Source organism: Dendrobates tinctorius, unplaced genomic scaffold, assembly GCF_039654945.1.
Source record: "Dendrobates tinctorius isolate UK_male_01 unplaced genomic scaffold, ASM3965494v1 ptg000006l, whole genome shotgun sequence".
Taxonomy (NCBI): domain Eukaryota; kingdom Metazoa; phylum Chordata; class Amphibia; order Anura; family Dendrobatidae; genus Dendrobates; species Dendrobates tinctorius.
Window position 1 is genome coordinate 5,573,186 of NW_027361674.1, and position 19,924 is coordinate 5,593,109.

A 19,924-nucleotide genomic window follows, 5' to 3' on the forward strand; every position below is an offset into this window, starting at 1 on the left:
AAGATATATTCTTGCATTAAACACACCAATGCCTTGTTGAGAACTGTGATTGATTTGTGTCTTCAACTGCTGCATTGTTTTTTGGACCTGACGGTGGTGGTGTTTTTTTTGGCAAGATATATTCTTGCATGAAAAGCACCAATGCCTTGTTGAGATCTGTGATTGATTTGTGTCTTCAACTGCTGCATTGTTTTTTTGGACCTGACGGTGGTGGTGTTTTTTTTGGCAAGATATATTCTTGCATGAAAAGCACCAATGCCTTGTTGAAAACTGTGATTGATTTGTGTCTTCAACTGCTGCATTGTTTTTTGGACCTGATGGTGCTGATGTGCTTTTTGCAAAATATGTTCTTTCATTAAACACACCAATACCTTGTTGAGAATTGTGATTGATTTGTGTCTTCAACTGCTGCATTGTTTTGTGGATCTGACGGTGGTGGTGTTTTTTTGGCAAGATATATTCTTGCATGAAAAGCACCAATGCCTTTTTGAGAACTGTGATTCATTTTTCAACTGCTGTCTTGATCCTGTTTTCACTCTTCTTCCTGATGATACTGTTGTTTTCGCTGATACATATATTGTAGCAGTAAACAACAGTGTCCTCCGTCTCAACAGTTACTGCATTGTGTCTAGAATTTTATTGGTGCTGCAGCAGTGACTGTTTTCAAAGTTCAATCAGGTGTGTGTGGTGAGAATGACGTTAAACTCGTGCATTTTTTTTTTTTTCTTACCAACAGTGAAAAAAATCCGCACACGTTGGTGCTCCATGAAGGACCGCTTCAACACTGATGTTCGTGCTGAGGGCCAGGTTCGGAGTGGTTCTGCGGCAAGGCGCAGAAGAAAGTACCGCTACCATCCCGAGTTGGCTTTCCTGAGACTGGTACTTGCCAGCAAAGCGTAAGTTTTTTTGTTTTCATTAAAAAAAATGCAAGGAACTATAGATATACCTTGTAAATAACCACATAATCTATATAGTCACCAACTCAGGAGTAATAGTGAATTCATGATGCACAAAACACAGCATCATAAATTCACTGATACACACGGCTACTTGGTAATGGTATTGGGAGTGTAAAAACAGAGAATGCACTCAGTACTGGTATCAAAACTTTTTTTATTAACATACGAACAACATGCAAGACAAATTTTTTAAACCATTTGCTCTTGCCATTCCACCCATCCTACATCTGAGTTGAAGTATGCCGCAAATTGGTCCCTCATTTGGCCAACTTCAACAGATGACCAGAGAGGGTGCTGTGTAAATTCAGGCAATGGATTAGGATCAACATCATCAAGATCAAAGTTCGGGTGCTCTCGAGAAAGTACAAAGCTATGCAGAACAACACAGGCCTTGACCACCTCATCCACTGTTTCCAGTTTCAGATTAATAGCTATGCCAAGAATGCGCCATCTAGATACAAGTATACCAAATGCACACTCTCCTGTTCTCCTAGCCCTGGTCAGTCTATAATTGAAAATTCTTTTTTGTAGGTCCAAGTCCCGGCTGGAGTAGGGTTTGAGGAGGTGTTGGCACATCTGGAATGCTTCATCACCAACCATTACAAATGGCTAAGGCGGACCTTCGGTGTTGAGAAGAGGCCGTGGCATGGGGAAATTGAAGTTGCTGCCATACAACCTCCTGCCCGTGTCCGATGTCTTAAAAGCCTGGGAGTCATTACCACGGCCAAATGCCCCAATGTCCACTGCAATAAACATACAGTCTGCATCCACAATGGCCATCAGTACAGTAGAAAAGTACTTTTTGTAGTTAAAGAACTCAGAGCCAGTTCTTATGGGCTTGAGAATCCGGATGTGTTTCCCATCCACCGCTCCCAAACAGTTAGGGAAATTGCAGACAGTCCAGAATCTTTCAGCGATGTCCAACCACTTTTCTGCGGTTGGCATGGGCATGAATTCGGGACAAAGAACGTTCCAGAGAGCACGACAGGTGTCCCGCTACAATTCCAGGTAACGTGGAGATTCCAATCCGGTACTGGAAGTGCAGTGACGAGAGGGTCTCTCCAGTAGCCAGGAATCTGTGACATAAAGAAAGCAACAAAAATTAATATTTGTGTTTATGTAATTGTTTTACACACGTTACATTAAAAAAAAAAATTCTGCAGCCTTTGTTTCAATACATGCCATCCAAAAATTAACGCAGCTTGTAGTTACCGACATGGCAGAACTGTAATTCTGCCAGATTTAGAAGAGTACATGTCACAAGCAAGAAAATTCAGCAGACACTGGTTTACCAAAACTACGTACCTTAATGTGACCAGGAGCCGTTCCTCAGGAGTAATCGCACGCCGGAGCTGCGTGTCCTGTCTCCGGATGACTTCTTTTACCCTACCAAGCAAATAGTGAAAGGTTTCTTGGGTCATCCGGGTATAATCCGTAAATTTCTCCGGGTTTGCCTGTAGCTCGCTGTAGAGGGTGTGGTACGCTCCACGGCTCTCCCGGAGTTCCATAATGGGATGTATCCACATACGCTGCTGCTGCCGTCTTCGCTGCCTCTCTCTCTCCCTCTTTTCATGGCAAGCAATGGCATAAGCCTGAGCTATCCTCATGTCCAGATCCAAGTCAAAGTAAAAGCTCTTCCAGCGCAGATCCATGTTTCTCAAGCCAAATGCAAGCAAATGTGAAGAATTCAGGTGTAAACAGGGTCTATATAAAGAATTTCCATAGACACGCCCACTGGTGTCCCATTGGTGGATTTTGTTGCAAGAATTTTTCAAGGATTTTTTCTCCAGTTTATTGCGCATAAAAAATGCAAACGCATGAAAAACGCTTACAAACGCATAAAAACGCTGTGATTTTTTGTTCTAATGCGCACAATAAAGCTACAAAATAACGCAGCATTTACCAGCATTTGCATGCGCTTTTGACATGCATTTCATGTGCGCTCCAAACGCAGCGCAAAAAAACGCTAGTGTGAAAGTAGCTTTAAGCTACTGAATGATGTATGTGTGAAAAAGGAATCTAAGGCTGAACCTTCTGTAGTGTATCATAGACCCCAGGTAGCCATTGCTGATGGGGAAAGTGAGTGTCCACACTGAGGGTGGATGGGTGAAGCAGGTAGGAAGCCCCCTTATGGGTACTAGACCCATGAGACAGTAGCTCCTTTGTGGACATCAGCTGACCCTGTAGCAAAGGTTATACCATTTACAAAAGGGGGAAATTGATATAGAAGGGTTAATGGTTTGCTTTTATATCCCTTTAACCGCCTTTAATTCTTCAATTGCCTTTTGCCTTTCATTGCTATGTTTTTTTTATTCTGTTGACACAGCAGACTATTAGTCTCTGCTTCAGGTCGGGTTCACACTAACCGACGCAAAATACGGTCCGTAGTTTACATGCGTAATACGGATGAATGACCCCTAAATAGTACTCTGTATGTCATCCGTAAGCAAGGTGTGGTCGCGTATTTTGCGCATGTCAGCATCCGTATGTAATCTGTATGGAATCCGTATTGCGAGATTTTCTCGCAGGCTTGCAAAATGGACATTTAATGGTTTTGAGGCCTGCTATTTAAATCATTAGCCTGCACCCTATTTATTTCCTCAGGAACAGGTGGCAGCCTCCATTCTGTCCATTTGTGACCTTGCCTTCACTAGGTGTGTTGGTGTTGTATGTGCAACATGGCAGACAGTCTGAGTTTCAACACAACTGAGCAGGTTCTCTTCAACTGGCTTTTGTCATGCCGCTTTGGTCAACCATACCCAGTGATAGTGAATCCGCGGAGGAGGAGACGCATGTGGGTACATCCACTTTTGAGGCAACGACTCACAAGAGGTCATTTTCACCCTCTCTATTATTCTCTGCGGGAGCATCCTGCAAAATTCTACCAATACTGTCGCATGAGCCTTGCAACATTTGATCGACTCTTGGAGACAGTGCGCCCTGGGATAACCTTTCAGGACACAAGGATGCGCAAATCTATATCTGCAGAGGAGCGACTTCTACTCACATTACGGTATGTACTACACAACCACATTCTCTATATTCATGATGTGTTGCTCAAAGTATGTATTTATTGCTTCATGGACTAATTTTAATGCCCTCATCTTATTCCAGATATGTTGAAACTTACAGACCAGAATGTTATGTGTAATATGTACTGAATATCACTTAGTCATTGTGCGAACAAATATGTGTGTGTTAGTAGATCTGAAATCCTAACAAGTTTGTTATGTATGTACCTGTTTTTTGGTTAATTTGTGCATTCTAAAATGTTCCTTTTCTGTTGTTCTTCAGCTTCCTGTCCAGTGGCCTGTCTTATGCCGCCCTCCACCATGAGTTTCTGATTGGAAGATCAATATTTCTTGCATAGTCAGGTCGACATGTAGTGAAATATGGTCAAGACTACATCAACCCTTCATGCCCGAGCCCAGGATGGAAGACTGGTTGAGGATATCAAGGGACTTTGAGGAGGAATGCCAGTTTCCTAATTGTATTGGGGCCCTTGATGGCAAACATATCCGGGTGCGTAAGCTGCCGAACTCTGGCTCCCAATTCTTCAATTATAAACAATACGTTTCTGTTATATTGTTGGCTCTGGTCGACCCTCAATACAAGTTTATAATTGTTGACATTGGGGCCTATGGAAGGACGGGAGACTCTCGAGTCTTCAATACTTCCATTATGGCTCGGTGGCTATGCACCAACCAGTTGGATCTACCACCACCACGCCAGCTACCAGACTCCACTCAAGAATCTGTCCCTTATGTCCTTGTGGCAGATGAGGCGTTTCAGTTAACGCGCAATGTCATGAGGCCATATCCCCAGCGCAACCTTGACCACCGGCGCAGAATTTTTAACTTGTGCCTATCACGTGCTCGGCGACTGGTGGAGTGTTCCTTTGGCAGTCTTTGTGCAAAATGGCGGGTACTCCAGTCTGCCATTCAGCTGAGTGAACAAAATGTTAATGAAGTAGTTAAAGCCTGTGTGGTTCTTCATAACTTCACCAGGATACATGATTGTTCCTCCTCTGCTGGTGTTGTGCGTGGGTTGGACAATGTGCGTAGGGCGAGACCACATATCAACCCTCAACGTAGACCGTTGTCTGGCCTCAAAGTGCGTGATATTTTCACAAATTACTTTGTCACCTGAGGGGGAAACTTCTTGGCAAGAGTATGCTGTGTCTATGTTATAATATTTTGGTTTCTGTGTGTCTAAATATATATATTTCTTCCCCTTCTGATTCTATGACTGTTGAATTGCATTGTTAAGCGTATGTTAGTATGCTGACACGGTTTTTTAGAATTGAGACAGAGACGTAAAATGTAGTAGACAAATGTTTACTTTTGCCTTTTTTTTTTGTTTTTTTTTAAAGCAAAACATATTCTTGCCATATCAGAAATGTGGCAATGGGCCAAATTTGCCTTTTTGCAGATGTGAACATTGTGTGACAATAAAATTTTCACACATAGAAAACAACAAAAATAACATTAGCCAATAACAAAATGGAAATATTAGAAATTTTGGTACGTTGGGGGAGGAGGTGGAAGACCAGCCTGTTTGCTGCTGGCTACTTTGCCCAACTTGCCCATCGCCCTGTGTGGGGGCATACTGTTGCCCATGATGTGGGTAGTGTACTGCCTCCTGGGATTGGGCTTGGTACTGGCCTGAGTGATAATGAACAGGGGCATCTTGTTGGGTCGGGTAGGCTCGTGTCTCGTACCCACCAATATAGCCATGTCATCCCCAACCCGGTTGGGACCAGCCTCCAACACTGGGTGAGAAAAAGTGGCCATATTGGTGAGGTTGACTAAAGCCAGACATATGTGGCTGCTGTTGTAAAGGTTGGGTAGGGGGAGGAAGGGGGTGAGGTGTAGGTCCACGTATTTGAGGATCCTCAGAGCCTGCTTGAGCAAGCATGTGTGTGGGTGGTCTAAGGCGCATTAGATTTCTGGGAGAAAGCTGCCACCTCTCCAGATATTCAAATAACTAATATGGGGTATTGGGGTGTGTGCTTGCATCAAGCAGGATCTGAAAACATTCTCAAATACGGAGCCTCACCTCACGGGAAAGGGCATGAAGATAAAGGGCCAGGCTGCGTAAGTATGCCTCCTTGCCATCATCATTATTGACTCTAGACAGATAGTTGAGGGCCCCTGTGTCCACATTGGTACGGGTATCTTGGGCAGGGATATAGCGCCTTCTTCTTCCTCGCCGGGATGGTCCAGCAGGCTGTGGGGAGCCCCAGATCTGGGCAGTTGGGCTGCTGCTCATGCTGCCCTGCTCCTCCTCCTGTATGGCTGATGGTGCAGCAGCAGATGGTCCTGGTTGTGGATATAGTCCTGGTGGTGGGGTTTGTGGCGCAGGCACTGGGTTTTCCTGAGAGAATTCTTCACCCATGCTTCTTGTAGAGGGAGAAGATGGGCCAGCCACCTCATCCCCTACAGGATCAATGATGGGCTCTGTATCTGAGCCAGTTCCTCTCTCCGTAAGGTTGGACTGAGTTCTGTTATGAAATAGAACAGATCCAAAAATAAATCAATATTTTTGGCCCTGTAAAGTATCTGTGTAATATGGTGTGAGGTATCTACTTATGGTCTCAGATCCAGAATAGGGGCGAGGAAGGAGAGGCGGTCATAATATATTTATTTCCTCTTTATGTGGCCCGCATCACCACTCCTGGACCGCTGCTGACGTTCCCGCCTGTATTGGTCGCGGATGCTGCGCCAGCGTCTCATCACATCTTCCACTGCAATGTGACAGGAAATATTCTCAATTTCACATATTTGACAGGTCAAATTTGCTACCAGTAGCCTAGGCATGTGGCCTTCTGGGGTGTGCTTTCTACCCAGGGTGGCATATATAATTGGGGTCATCCAGGCCAGATACACAGGGTCACATTAGTTCATGTATCAAGTAACTACACTTACTAACTTGGTTGGCTAGGAGGATGAGGAGCTTGTGGCCTGGGCCAAATTATGGCAGTGTAAAACCATGGGTCACATCAAAATCTACCAGCCTCATGAGGAAAAAAGTACAAGCACAGGAAGGGGGGGGGGCTGATTCTATATGCATTTTTTGATGTGAGGTAATTTTAAACAGTTTTTGGGTTGTACTTACTCAGTTGCTGCTGCTCCTCACGTGGCCTATCACCAAAATCGTGGCACATCTGGCAACATATGTGCCTCCATAATGCCTCCTTTCTTGCCCGGTTGGCATAATGGGCATCACGTTGGTCCCAGATTTCTGGCCGCTCCTGCACTAACACAATAAGCATCTCCACATTGAGAAAATATGGCACCATGACGCTGATGTACTCCGTGGAGGCGTACCTCCTGGATGTCTGGAGTGCTTTTTGAGCTCATTTGCATGTCAAAGCTTCCTGATGATGGATTGGCCCATTTCCTGTCACCTGCCAAAAGACCTGCGTATTTCTCGCAAGTCACACATGTGGTCTGTGTGTAATCTGTATTTTTTGCGCACCCATAGACTTGCATTGGCGTACTATGGGCGTAGTACGCTGACAATCGCAGCATGCTGCGATTGGCACGGACCGTAGAATAAGGGCGAGAATTATACGGCTGTTGGGAGCTGCCCCATAGAGAAACATTCATTTGTCCGTGTGTAATGCGTGCTTTTAACGCCTCACACTCGTCCGTATTCCTTTCTAGTGTGACCCCGGTCTCAAGGAGACTATACTTGTTATCATATATGTTCTCAATAGTCAGCAACAACATGTTCTGGGTACATGGTAAGCATGGTATGACCCTGGGATAAACAGTGGGGGCCACATGAGCTCCATAGAATTACATATTGTTGTAAATTGTATAAAATATTGCCTTGTGTTTCATTACGTTAGATAAAGTGATTTGCCCATGGCCCGTGTGCAGTCTCTTTTGTCTCCAAGCGTTTGTAAATTAAGGGCGTAAACTCCTAATTTGGCCTCACTGGTGATCTGGCATATCTGACTCTGGGTCAGAACGAAAACAGCTACAACACTAGTGAAAAAATATTATTTAGAATGCTATACTCGTGCATGGAGCACAATAGAAGCAGTGCACAACACACTTGTAGGACATGTGCCCTTATGGCTTTGTCTGTGGACCTCAGTAATGGCCAAAAAAAAAAATTGCTGGAAGGTAAATTTAACAGCGACATTGGACAGTAGCTAGCTACACTATCTGACTGATATAGAACAAGGAGAAAAAATGGGAGTACTGGATTCAAAAAAGTTTTTATGTAAAAATATAAATTTTATTCAGCAATAACATCAATAATTACCATATAAATAGCATAATAGCAAGTAGTGCAAAGACGCAAACAGGACAACAATAGAAAAGGGGAGACTTGAGTATAGTCCTGTGCACCAGGAGCATATGCACAAAAGTACCTGCCAAAAAATATCAAAAGCAAGTGCCATAGAAAACAAATGCCATAAAAAATGCCCCTAACCCAGAGTACCCACAAGCAAATGATACGCTTGTATAGTGTAAGCAGGGACAGGATACTAAGTAGAGAGGCAAAGTACTAACAATAAAGTTGGCAGACCCTGTCCATTAGGAATCTCACAACAGCCATAATCGGCAATAAGAATGAAAAGGACAGCTTACCAACGTGTGCACAGTAACCCCAAATCCCGCAGGGCGACCCCCGACGCGCGTTTCGCACTCTCACTGGGTACTTTCTCAAGAAGGATAAAGGCTGGAGGAGGAACAGGACCCTTAAGTATCCAAGGTAACGTGATCACGTGTGTGATCACATGGTATGGGAGAGCCAATCAGAGGCGGCACCCTCGGCGCATGCGCCGCGTCATCAAACGTCCTGTGGCATGACAGCGGGTGTCAGGTCCAAATGCGCACGCGCTGGGAAGTGTTCCACCGTGTCTGAGCAAAAGACACTACAGACGCCAGCCCCCATGCCCAGTATCCAAAGAAGACGCGGGTCGCATGCGCGCTACCGCATGAAAGGCAAATAACCCCATAATGATATTTGAAACCCAATAGCACGCAACATAAGGCACCAGTATTGTAATATAATCTCCACAACATACAAAAAATTATAAAAAAAAGATAAAGATGACAGTTTGGATATATAAACAATGATCAAAGAAAAACAAAAACAATTACTATACTACAATATCCATAGGCACATATTAGTAGCCATATATAAATATGCATTCATAAATAATGACGATTCTTGTTCATTGAAGCACGTAGCGAATATCCATGTGTCAGTCAATGCAAGGAGAAGACATAAAGACAACACGAATCAGAATAGTCCGTAGGTCCAATAGCAATGACCGCAAGGTCCATGGATCCAATAACAGCCAATAGAAGAAAATAATAAAAACTGAAATAGACAAACAGTCAATGTTAAAAACATGTTAAAAAGCCTTGCAGAGAAAAGGGAATATATACAATAATGGATGCAGTAGAGAACAAGCTATGAAACTTATATTATAAAAAAGACGCAAAGCTAAGGGACTCGTCAAGACCCTTAGGAGTTACTGTGTCAAGAATAATGATCCATCTTGCCTCTTTTTGGGCCAGTATTTTCTTATAATTGCCCGCTCTAATCCCCAAATGAACACAATCTATACCCCTAACCATAAAGGTCTGTGGATCACAATTATGTACAGCCCTAAAATGTCGGGGGATAGTTTTAAGAGTCGACGGGTCCACCACCGTCTTGGCTGCACGAATGTCCCGCACATGCTCACGCACCCTCACTCGCAGTTCCCTGGATGTCAAGCCAATGTATATCATGGGGCACCCGCATGTAGCGTAAAAAATAACGTTGGTGCTGCCACATGATATACGCTGCTGTATCTGAAAATTCTTTGATCCATCCGATGAGTGGAACGTCGAGCAGCGCAGGACATTCGAGCAGGCAAGACAGTCGCCACAGGGGTATGATCCCACATTTGGACCCCTAGATCCAAAGGGGGTACCAGACACCGGAACATATTGGCTCTTGACCAGGAGATCCTTAAGAATTCTGGATCTCCTGGCCGTCATCATGGGACGATCCCCAATAGCAGAAGTAAGAGAGGGCTCAGAGCTCAAAACCGCCCAGTGTCTGGAAAGGATCTCCTTCATATGGCCCCACTCATGATTATAAGTGGAAATGAACCGAATGGGGTTAGCGTTCCTACCCCCATCACCACCCCTAATACCAGTCCTTGGTTAAAGAAGATCTTTCCGTGCAGTACCTCTTGCCCTATCATAACCCCTCCCTATACACCTGTTGCTGTATCCTCGATCACGAAAGCATGTGTGCAGATCTCTAGCACGCCTCTCAAACCTATCGTCTGTGGAGCATATTCGCCTCATCCTGAGAAATTGACCAACCGGGACGGCCTTGATGGTGGAATAGTTGTGCGAGGATTCCGCATGTAATAAAGCATTAACCGCCGTGGGTTTTCTGTAGACGTCAAAAAATTTTTGGCACTCAACTCGTTGCAAAGATGAAGAATTTTTATTTGCAGTCACAAATATAGATGTTTCGGCTGTATCAACTAGCCTTCATCAGTAAACAAGACTGCTCCTATCTCTATAATTTTCTGTAGACGTCAGTCTGGATGCGACGGGAACTGTCTAGCTCCAGAGTGACATCCAGAAAATCAATGCTTTTGGAATCATACCTGAAGGTGAGCTTGATGTTATAAGTATTGATATTAAGCCACGCCATAAAGTCCCCGAGCTGCTGCACAGTCCCATGCCAAAAGAACAATACATCATCAATATAGCGGTGAAAGCACAGTACATGGGAGGCGGCCGGTGCGCCCCCGTCGCCAAAAACGAATCTCTCCCAGGAGCCCAGGAAGAGATTAGCATATGAGGGCGCGCCGGCCGCGACCATGGCCGTTCCACACCGCTGTAAGTAAAACTGATCTTTAAAAACAAAAAAATTATGGGTAAGGACAAACTGCAGCAGCTCGAGGATCAGGTTGCACAAAGGGCCGTCCAGGTCAGACATCCCCAGGAAGAGGCGAACAGCTTCCAGGCCCAAGGTGTGATCGATGCAGGTGTATAGGGATTCAACGTCTGCAGTGACGAGAAGGGTGTGAGTATCCACAAAGATGCCATCGACCCAGGTGAGGACGTCTGTCGTGTCCTTAATATAAGATGTAATAATTCGACCAGAGGCTTAAGATAGTAGTCTAAAAATTTACATACTGGATCGCACAGTCCCTGAATACCGGACACGATCGGACGGCCAGGAGGGTCGGCGGCATCCTTGTGGATCTTGGGCAAGAGGTAAAATGTGGGTGCTTTAGGGGTCTTTACCACCAATCCCTTAAAAACTGCCTTTGTAATGATCCCCTCATCCAAAGCACGAACAAGGATGCGTTGGAGTGCGAGCGAGAAGGAGGATGTCGGATTGAAGGACAACTTCTCATATGTCTGAGAATTTTTCAAATGCCTATAAGCTTCACGCTCATACATGATTGTTGGCCAGACCACAATGTTCCCCCCTTTGTCGGCCAACTTAAAAACCACCCCAGGCATAGATTGTAATTCCAAAATTGCTTGTCGCTGTTTATAGGTGAGATTATCAAATCTGCATCGGGAGGATAGTTTTTTAAAATCCTCCGTCACCAATTTCGTAAACACATCAATAGCGGGACTAATCGACAAAGGGGGGAATCTCGTGGACCTGGGCACAACATTCGGAGGAATCTTACCCCTCATAGGTGGTGCTTGTTCCTCAAGGTGGTCCTCCAAAGCATGAAGTGCCTCCCTCTCGTTCTCACTCATAGGTTCATTACGCAAATCCTTGTGATGCAATTTTTGCAAAAGAAGCTTCCTCGATTAAAGATGGAGGTTCTTCAGTGCTAAAAAATAATTAAAGGAATTAGTGGGGGAGAAGGTAAGGCCCCTACTGAGAACTTCCAATTGTGGTTGGGTGAGGTTATGGGAGGAAAGATTGAACACCTGAAGACTGGACACAGAACTCTCCGGCTGAGTGCGCCCTGTAGTATTCTTATTTTTAGCCGATTGGCGTGTAACAACACGTCTCAAAAGTGGATCCTGATTTGAATTCCCACCAGAATGAGGTGATTGTGATGTAATGTCCTCGTCCAGAGAAATATTAGATTTAGATGACATAGATCTGGATCTAGATCGAGACTTGTTCCTATACATCTGACGGGACCAATCAATGGGGTTGCGCCACTTATAAACCCTTAGTATCATGTCCCTGCTTACATTATACAAGTGTATCGTTTGCTTGTGGGTACTCTGGGTTAGGGGTACTTTTTATGGCATTTGTTTTCTATGGCACTTGCTTTTGATATTTTTTGGCAGGTACTTTTGCGCATATGTTCCTGGTGCACAGGACTATACTCCAGTCTCCCCTTTTCTATTGTTGTCCTGTTTGCGTCTTTGTACTATTTGCTATTATGCTATTTATATGGTAATTATTGATGTTATTGCTGAATAAAATTTATATTTTTACATAAAAACTTTTTTGAATCCAGTACTCCCATTTTTTCGCCTTGTTCTATGTCATTTATGGAGTGGAAATTGCATTATAATGGCGGTTTATTTGACTAGGTCACCGCCTTTTTCTTTTTTTTAAAAGTGTTGGGATTTTTTTTGTGTCTAATTACTTTTTCTGTGTTTTTCACAGAGTCCTTTTGCCCTGCTATGGACTTTCGTGCACGTGACCACACGTGGCGTGCACAACTTAATGACGCTTTTCAGGACGGCACTGATGGGGACACTAATGGATGCAGTAGAGATTTACAGGAGACTATGGTTAAATTTAGGGACTTGTTAAAAAAGCGCATACGTATCTGGTGGAATCATGAATTTTTAGATAGATATATTCCAAAAAATTTCATTCCCAGGGGATTGCGCATCCAAGTATTTCCTTCCTTTCCCATTCAGGATGATGAGTTTAAGGATAAATGGGAGGAGCTCACTAATACGTGCTCTAGAGGCTTCCTTAACCTTTTAAAAAGTCACAATGCAAAAACATTGAATATTCTTGAGAGCGAGATCGAAACCTTACAAGTAGAAATAAAAAAAGATCTCAAGGTGGATCCTCTCAAGAAATTCAATGATTTATTGGATGTTGATTTCCAAAAATGGGCCCATGACATTCAGGCCATGAAAACAAAAAAAATTAAGAGACATACAGGACAGGATGGCCTCAAGGGTTTATAGGTGGCGCAACCCCATTGATCGGTCCCGTCAGATGTATAGGAACAAGTCTCGATCTAGATCCAGATCTACGTCATCTAAATCTAATATTTCGCTGGACGAGGACATTACATCACAATCACCTCATTCTGGCGGGAATTCAAATCAGGATCCACTTTTGAGACGTGATGTTACCGCCAATCGGCTAAAAATAAGAATACTACAGGGCGCACTCAGCCGGAGAGTTCTGTGTCCAGTCTTTAGGTGATCAATCTTTCCCCCCATAACCTCACCCAACCACAATTGGAAGTTCTCAGTAGGGGCCTTACCTTCTCCCCCACTAATTCCTTTAATTATTTTTTAGCATTGAAGGACCTCAATCTTTTTTCGAGGAAGCTTCTTTTGCAAAAATTGCATCACAAGGATTTAAGTAATGAACCTATGAGTGAGAACGAGAGGGAGGCACTTCGTCCTTTGGAGGACCTCCTTGAGGAACAAGCACCACCTATGAGGGGTAAGATTCCTCCGAAAGTTGTGCCCAGGTCCATGAGATTCCCCCCTTTGACGATTAGTCCCGCTATTGATGTGTTTACGAAATTGGTGACGGAGGATTTTAAAAAACTATCCTCCCGATGCAGATTTGATAATCTCACCTATAAACAGCGACAAGCAATTTTGGAATTACAATTTATGCCTGGGGTGGTTTTAAAGTTGGCCGACAAAGGGGGAAACATCGTGCTCTAGCCAACAATCATGTATGAGCGTGAAGCTTACAGGCATTTGAAAAATTCTCAGACATATGAGAAGTTGCCTTTCAATCCAACATCCTCCCTCTCGCTCACACTCCAACGCATCCTTGTTCGTGCTTTGGATGAGGGGATCATTACTAAGGCAGTTTTTGAGGGATGGGTGGTAAAGACCCCTAAAACACCCACATTTTACCTCTTGCCCTCTGGTCGAATTATTAACATCTTATGTTAAGGACACGACGGACGTCCTCACCCAGGTCGATGGCATCTTTGTGAATACTCACACCCTTCTCGTCACAGCAGACGTTGAATCCCTATACACCTGCATCGATCACACCTTGGGCCTGGAAGCTGTTCGCCTCTTCCTGGGGATGTCTGACTTGGACGGCCCTTTGTGCGACCTGATCCTCGAGCTGCTGCAGTTTGTCCTTACCCATAATTTTTTTGTTTTTAAAGATCAGTTTTACTTACAGCGGTGCGGCACGGCCATGGTCGTGGCCGGTGCGCCCTCGTATGCTAATCTCTTCCTGCGCTCCTGGGAGAGATTCTTTTTTGGCGATGGGGGCACGCCGGCCGCCTCCCATGTGCTGTGGAATTCTTAAGGATCTCCTGGTCAAGAGCCAATATGTTCCGGTGTCTGGTTCCCCCTTTGGATCTAGGGGTCCAAATGTGGGATCATACCCCTGTGGCCACTGTCTTGCCTGCTCGAATGTCCTGCGCTGCTCGACGTTCCACTCATCGGATGGATCAAAGAATTTTCAGATACAGCAACGTATATCATGTGGCAGCACCAACGTTATTTATGACGCTACAGGTGGGTGCCCCATGATATACGTTGGCTTGACATCCAGGGAACTGTGAGTGAGGGTGCGTGAGCATGTGCGGGACATTCGTGCAGCTAAGACGGTGGTGGACCCGTCGACTTTTAAAACTATCCCCCGACATTTTAGGGCTGTACATAATTGTGATCCATAGACCTTTATGGTTAGGGGAATAGATTGTGTTCATTTGGGGATTAGAGCGGGCAATTATAAGAAAATACTGGCCCAAAAAGAGGCAAGATGGATCGTCATTCTTGACACAGTAACTCCTAGGGTCTTAAGGAGTCCCTTAGCTTTGCGTCTTTTTTATAATATAAGTTTCATAGCTTGTTCTCTACTGCATCCATTATTGTATATATTCCCTTTTCTCTGCAAGGCTTTTTAACATGTTTTTAACATTGACTGTTTGTCTATTTCAGTTTTTATTATTTTCTTCTATTGGCTGTTATTGGATCCATGGACCTTGCGGTCATTGCTATTGGACCTACGGACCATTCTGATTCGTGTTGTCTTTATGTTTTCTCCTTGTATTGACTGACACATGGATATTCGCTACGTGCTTCAATGAACAAGAATAGCCATTATTTATGAATGCATATTTATATATGGCTACTATTATGTGCCTATGGATATTGTAGTATAGTAATTGTTTTTGTTTTTCTTTGATCATTGTTTATATATCCAAACTGTCATCTTTATCTTTTTTTTATAATTTTTTGTATGTTGTGGAGATTCTATTACAATACTGGTGCCTTATGTTGCCTACTATTGGGTTTCAAATATCATTATGGGGTTATTTGCCTTTCATGCGGTAGCGCGCATGCAACCCGCGTCTTCTTTGGATACTGGGCATGGGGGCTGGCGTCTGTAGTGTGTTTGGCTCAGGCGCGGTGGAACACTTCCCCGTACATGCGTATTTGGACCTGACGCCAGCCGTCATGCCACAGGACCTTTGATGATGCGGCGCATGCGCCGAGGGTGCCGCCTCTGATTGGCTCTCCCATACCAAGTGATCACACACGTGATCACGTTACCTTGGATACTTTAGGGTCCTGTTCCTCTTCCAGCCTTTATCCTCCTTGAGAAAGCGCCCAGTGTGAGCGCGAAACGCGCATCGGGGGTCGCCCTGGGGGATTTGGGGTCACTGTGCACACGTTGGTAAGCTGTCCTTTTCATTCTTATTGCCAATTATGGCTGTTGTGAGATTCCTAATGGACAGGGTCTGCCAACTTTATTGTTAGTACTTTGCCTCTCTACTTAGTATCCTGTCCCTGCTTACATTATACAAGCGTATCATTTGCTTGTGGGTACTCTGGGTTAGGGGTACTTTTTATGGCATTTGTTTTCTATGGCACTTGCTTTTGATATTTTTTGGGAGGTACTTTTGTGCATATGCTCCTGGTGCACAGGACTATACTCCAGTCTCCCCTTTTCTATTGCTGTCCTGTTTGCGTCTTTGTACAACTTGCTATTATGCTATTTAAAGTATATGGTAATTATTGATGTTATTGCTGAAAAAAATTTATATTTTTACATAAAAACTTTTTTGAATCCAGTACTCCCATTTTTTCACCTTGTTCTATGTCATTTATGGAGTGGAAATTGCATTATAATGGCGGTTTATTTGACTAGGTCACCGCCTTTTTTCTTTTGTTTAAAAGTGTTGGGCTTTTTTTTGTATCTGACCGATATACAACCACCTAACTACCTAGCTAAAATCTTGCTGTTAACAGTGCTAGCGTCAGGAGCAGCCTCTCTGCGCTGTTATAGTGTCAAAATGGCACTAAAACAAAATGTTCGCTCTTTATATGGTGAGGGACATGTGATTTCAGCAGCCAATTACAAAAGCCTTTGTGTCAGGACATTGTGGATGTTTCCTGCGCCCTGATTGGCTAGCCGCAATGTGCATACATAAAGTTAGGGAAAAAAATGACTGTTTACAAGAACGCGGCGCCTCTGAGCTCTGCAAACCCCCTCCCCTCATTAAACACGTGGCAAACGCTCATGATACACCATCATTATCTAAAGTGCTGAAAATACTTTTGTGGCAACGCAAAGATTTTCCCACACTTTTACCGAATGTTACTGATTTTTTCCGATTTTATAAAATTTTGCTTGTGTTCCTGATCACGAATCCGAATGTGCCATATTCATGCTGAATTTATGCTTGGCGTTCGTTTTCCAAACAAATTCGCTCGTCACTAGTGGAGAGCAACCAGATCCTTCCCAACCGAGTAATACTTCAAACTAGGCACTTTACTGGGAGGTAGAAAGACTATTTTGATTTTTTTAAAGGGGTTGAAAGAGACTAAAATTATACAGTGTATCACCAAGAAACAGTGCCACATTTGTCCGCAGGTTGGCTGTGGTATTGCAACACATTTAAAGGGAACCTGTCATCTCGTTTTTCAGCTATAAGCTGCGGTCACTGGCTTTTGGGGCTTATCTACAGCATTCTGTAATGCTGTAGATAAGCCGCTGATCTAACCTGAAAGATAAGAAAACCAAGTTTTTTTATACTCACCGGGGGCGGTCCGATCCGATGGGCATCGCAGGTCCGGGTCCGGCGCCTCCCATCTTCACGCGATGTCGCCATCGTCCTTGCTTCGTGTCACGGCTCCTGCGCAGGCGTACTGATCTGCCCTGTTGAGGGCAAAGCCAAGTATTGCAGTGCGCAGGCGCTGGGACTCTCTGACCTCTCACCCCCAGGTGAGTATAATAAAACTTGTTTTTCTTATCTTTCAGGTTAGATCGGCGGCTTATCTACAGCATTACAGAATGATGGCGGTGGCCGCAGCTTATAGCTGAAAAACGAGGTGACAGGTTCCCTTTAGGTGAATTCTTCATAAAATGTCTATTGCAAGGAAAATCCGCACAACACACACCATATATATCTTTTTCCTAATCGCTCAAAAGTGTAATGGAAATGCTTTCACATATAAACTGATACAGATAGCAAACGCATTGGCAAAAATGGGGAAAATCGTGACTTTTTTCTGTGTTTCCTTGGTATTGAGATAAGAGTCTGCTTGGAAACATTGTGCGGGCACATTTACATCTGTCAACACAAATTACATATTGCTTGACAGCTGAAAGACCGCGGCGTGTCGCGGGATTGTAATAAAGTCGAGTCCACATACAAATATGTATACGGGGTAGGATAAATACAGCAATTAAAGAGCAATGAATTAATCTGCTGTGGACGACAGAAGAAGAATTGATTAGCATTTATGATCTGTTGTATAAAATCTAGATGTCTTCAGAAATTGGGAAGTTGTTATAGGGGCCATAATAAAGGAAGGTTCATTTAAAACCAAGTGACTTTACTTGCTGCCATCTTTGGTATATTTGAACGTTATATAGTTTATATCATGGCTCCAAGTTATAGTTCTTAAAAGGTTTGTGTCATCAGAAAATGACCTCCTGCTTAAATCTGGCTTTGACAGTATAATAGCTTGGCCCGTGCAAAATTTTCGCACATTGGTCGTCGGGGTGCAGGAAATTTCAGAAAAAGCAAGCTGGACAAATGTAAATGTATTTCATGAGCTGATGAACACAGACAGGTATTTATATATGTAGATTGGTAATACAATAAATTGTTTTGATAAGTAGAGGCCAAAAAATCCTCCAAAATCTACACACAAACTGAACTCCTCTGTCAGATACAATGTTCTCAGGAATCCCTTGCAAGCGAACCACCTGTTGCAAAAACAAGGGCACCAACTCTGAGGAAGATGGCAACTTAGGGAGTGGTACAAGATGGACCATCTTAGAGGAGTTCAGTTTGTGTCTAGATTTTGGAGGACTTTCTGTTCCAAGCTGGGAATTCAGTTGTCCTTCTCCTCTGCGTTTCACCCTCAGACCAATGGGCAGACGGAGAGAACAAACCAGACTTTGGAGTCGTATTTGAGATGTTTTATTTCGGCTGCCTTATATCCAGTCAGAATTTCCTGTTACCCAGTCATCATCTACCAGATCAGGTGTTTGGTAATCAGCCTCACTACCTTCCTTCACCAGAAGAGGGAGTTCATCAGACATCGACGGTGAAGGGGAAAATGAACTCACAACAGGGGTGGTACTGAAAGAGGTACCCCAGTTTGATAGACCCCGTTACACTGGTGGCAGCAGCGGGATTTGATACCCTTTCTACAGGAGGAAAGGAATGAATGGAAAATAACTACCAGAAGTTAAAGAGGACTACATTAAAAGATCTGGTGGAAGCCCGAGGGTTGATCGCCAGCAACAAAACAAAAGCGGATTTGATAGCAGCCATCATGGAACACGACAGTGCAGCGCCCCCCAATGTGAACGTGGAGGAGACCGAATTCCAGAGGGAGGTAAAGAACAGACTGGCATTCTATGGCCTAAACCCTGCAGTAGAGATCATACAAGAGGTGATGGCTGATGTGCGTACTGATCTGAAGGAAAAGATGGCCGAGTGGACCAGGATAGAGCTAGCCAAGATGGAGATGGCAGAGCGGACCAAAGTGGAGCTGGCCAAGATGGAGATGGCAGAGCGGAGAGAGGAGAGCCAGTGAGCAGGGGGAGCTCTGGCCTTCGACCAGGTACCTTCAACAGTAGCCACAAAAAGATCCAGTATAATGCCTTCCGACAGTTGGAGGCAGAGGAAGACGTTGATGGCTTTCTGCAGGACTTTGAGCGGCAGTGTGCCCTTCATCAAGTGAAGCCAGAGGAACGGGTTCAGATTCTGGCCAGCAAGCTGACAGGTCGGGCAGCGGACGCCAATCGCACGGTACTGTCATGTCGGACGCTATTCACACCACAGCGTCTGGCAGGCAGCGGTAATTCCATCTCCGTCCACTATAGCCTCAGTGGCGCTGGCTTGATTTTACTCAGGTTAACGGGGGTTAATCTAGCTGGAAATCAGGTGGGATGTTTGGTCACGCCCACGGTCTTTAAATAGTCGTGCTGGCCTGTGGGCGTCGCCGATTATAGCTTGTGTTTTATGCCAAGTGGTTCCGGTCTGGAGAGGTGGTGTTGGAGAGAGAAATTCATATCTGGTGTCGTATGATCCGTTGTTACCTTTTTGCCTTCCTATATTTGTGCTTTGTTTTGGCCTGTTCACATTACAGTATTGTCCGGTGTGTTTGCGGCGCCGTGTGGTTTACGTTCTCCCTGTCTGTCATTACTGCGTGGGCTTAGGTGGTTTGACAACTCACTGGGTGGAGGGTTCAGCTTAGGGCTGAGCAGGCGATAAGGAAAGGTTGGAGGCTCAAGCATTTGCACCA

At 44.3% G+C, this 19,924-nt stretch overlaps 2 long non-coding RNA genes across 4 annotated transcripts in view; one reads left to right on the forward strand and one right to left on the reverse strand.

The window, feature by feature from the left end:
* Positions 1-19,924, reverse strand: part of LOC141084788 (uncharacterized) — a 347,720-nt gene that overhangs the window by 315,111 nt on the left and 12,685 nt on the right. Inside the window, exons 2-3 of one of the 3 annotated variants that reach the window (XR_012231119.1) lie at positions 11,644-11,793; positions 8,189-9,305 (exon numbers count right to left, since the gene is read on the reverse strand). The exons of the other annotated variants lie outside the window; for them this stretch is intronic. This is a non-coding gene — a long non-coding RNA (uncharacterized lncRNA). Of the gene's footprint in view, positions 1-8,188; positions 9,306-11,643; positions 11,794-19,924 lie in introns of those variants that run through there. 3 annotated transcript variants of the gene reach the window in all.
* LOC141084795 (uncharacterized) overlaps positions 1-19,924 on the forward strand; it is a 524,917-nt gene that overhangs the window by 30,386 nt on the left and 474,607 nt on the right. The gene's annotated exons all lie outside the window — the stretch shown is intronic.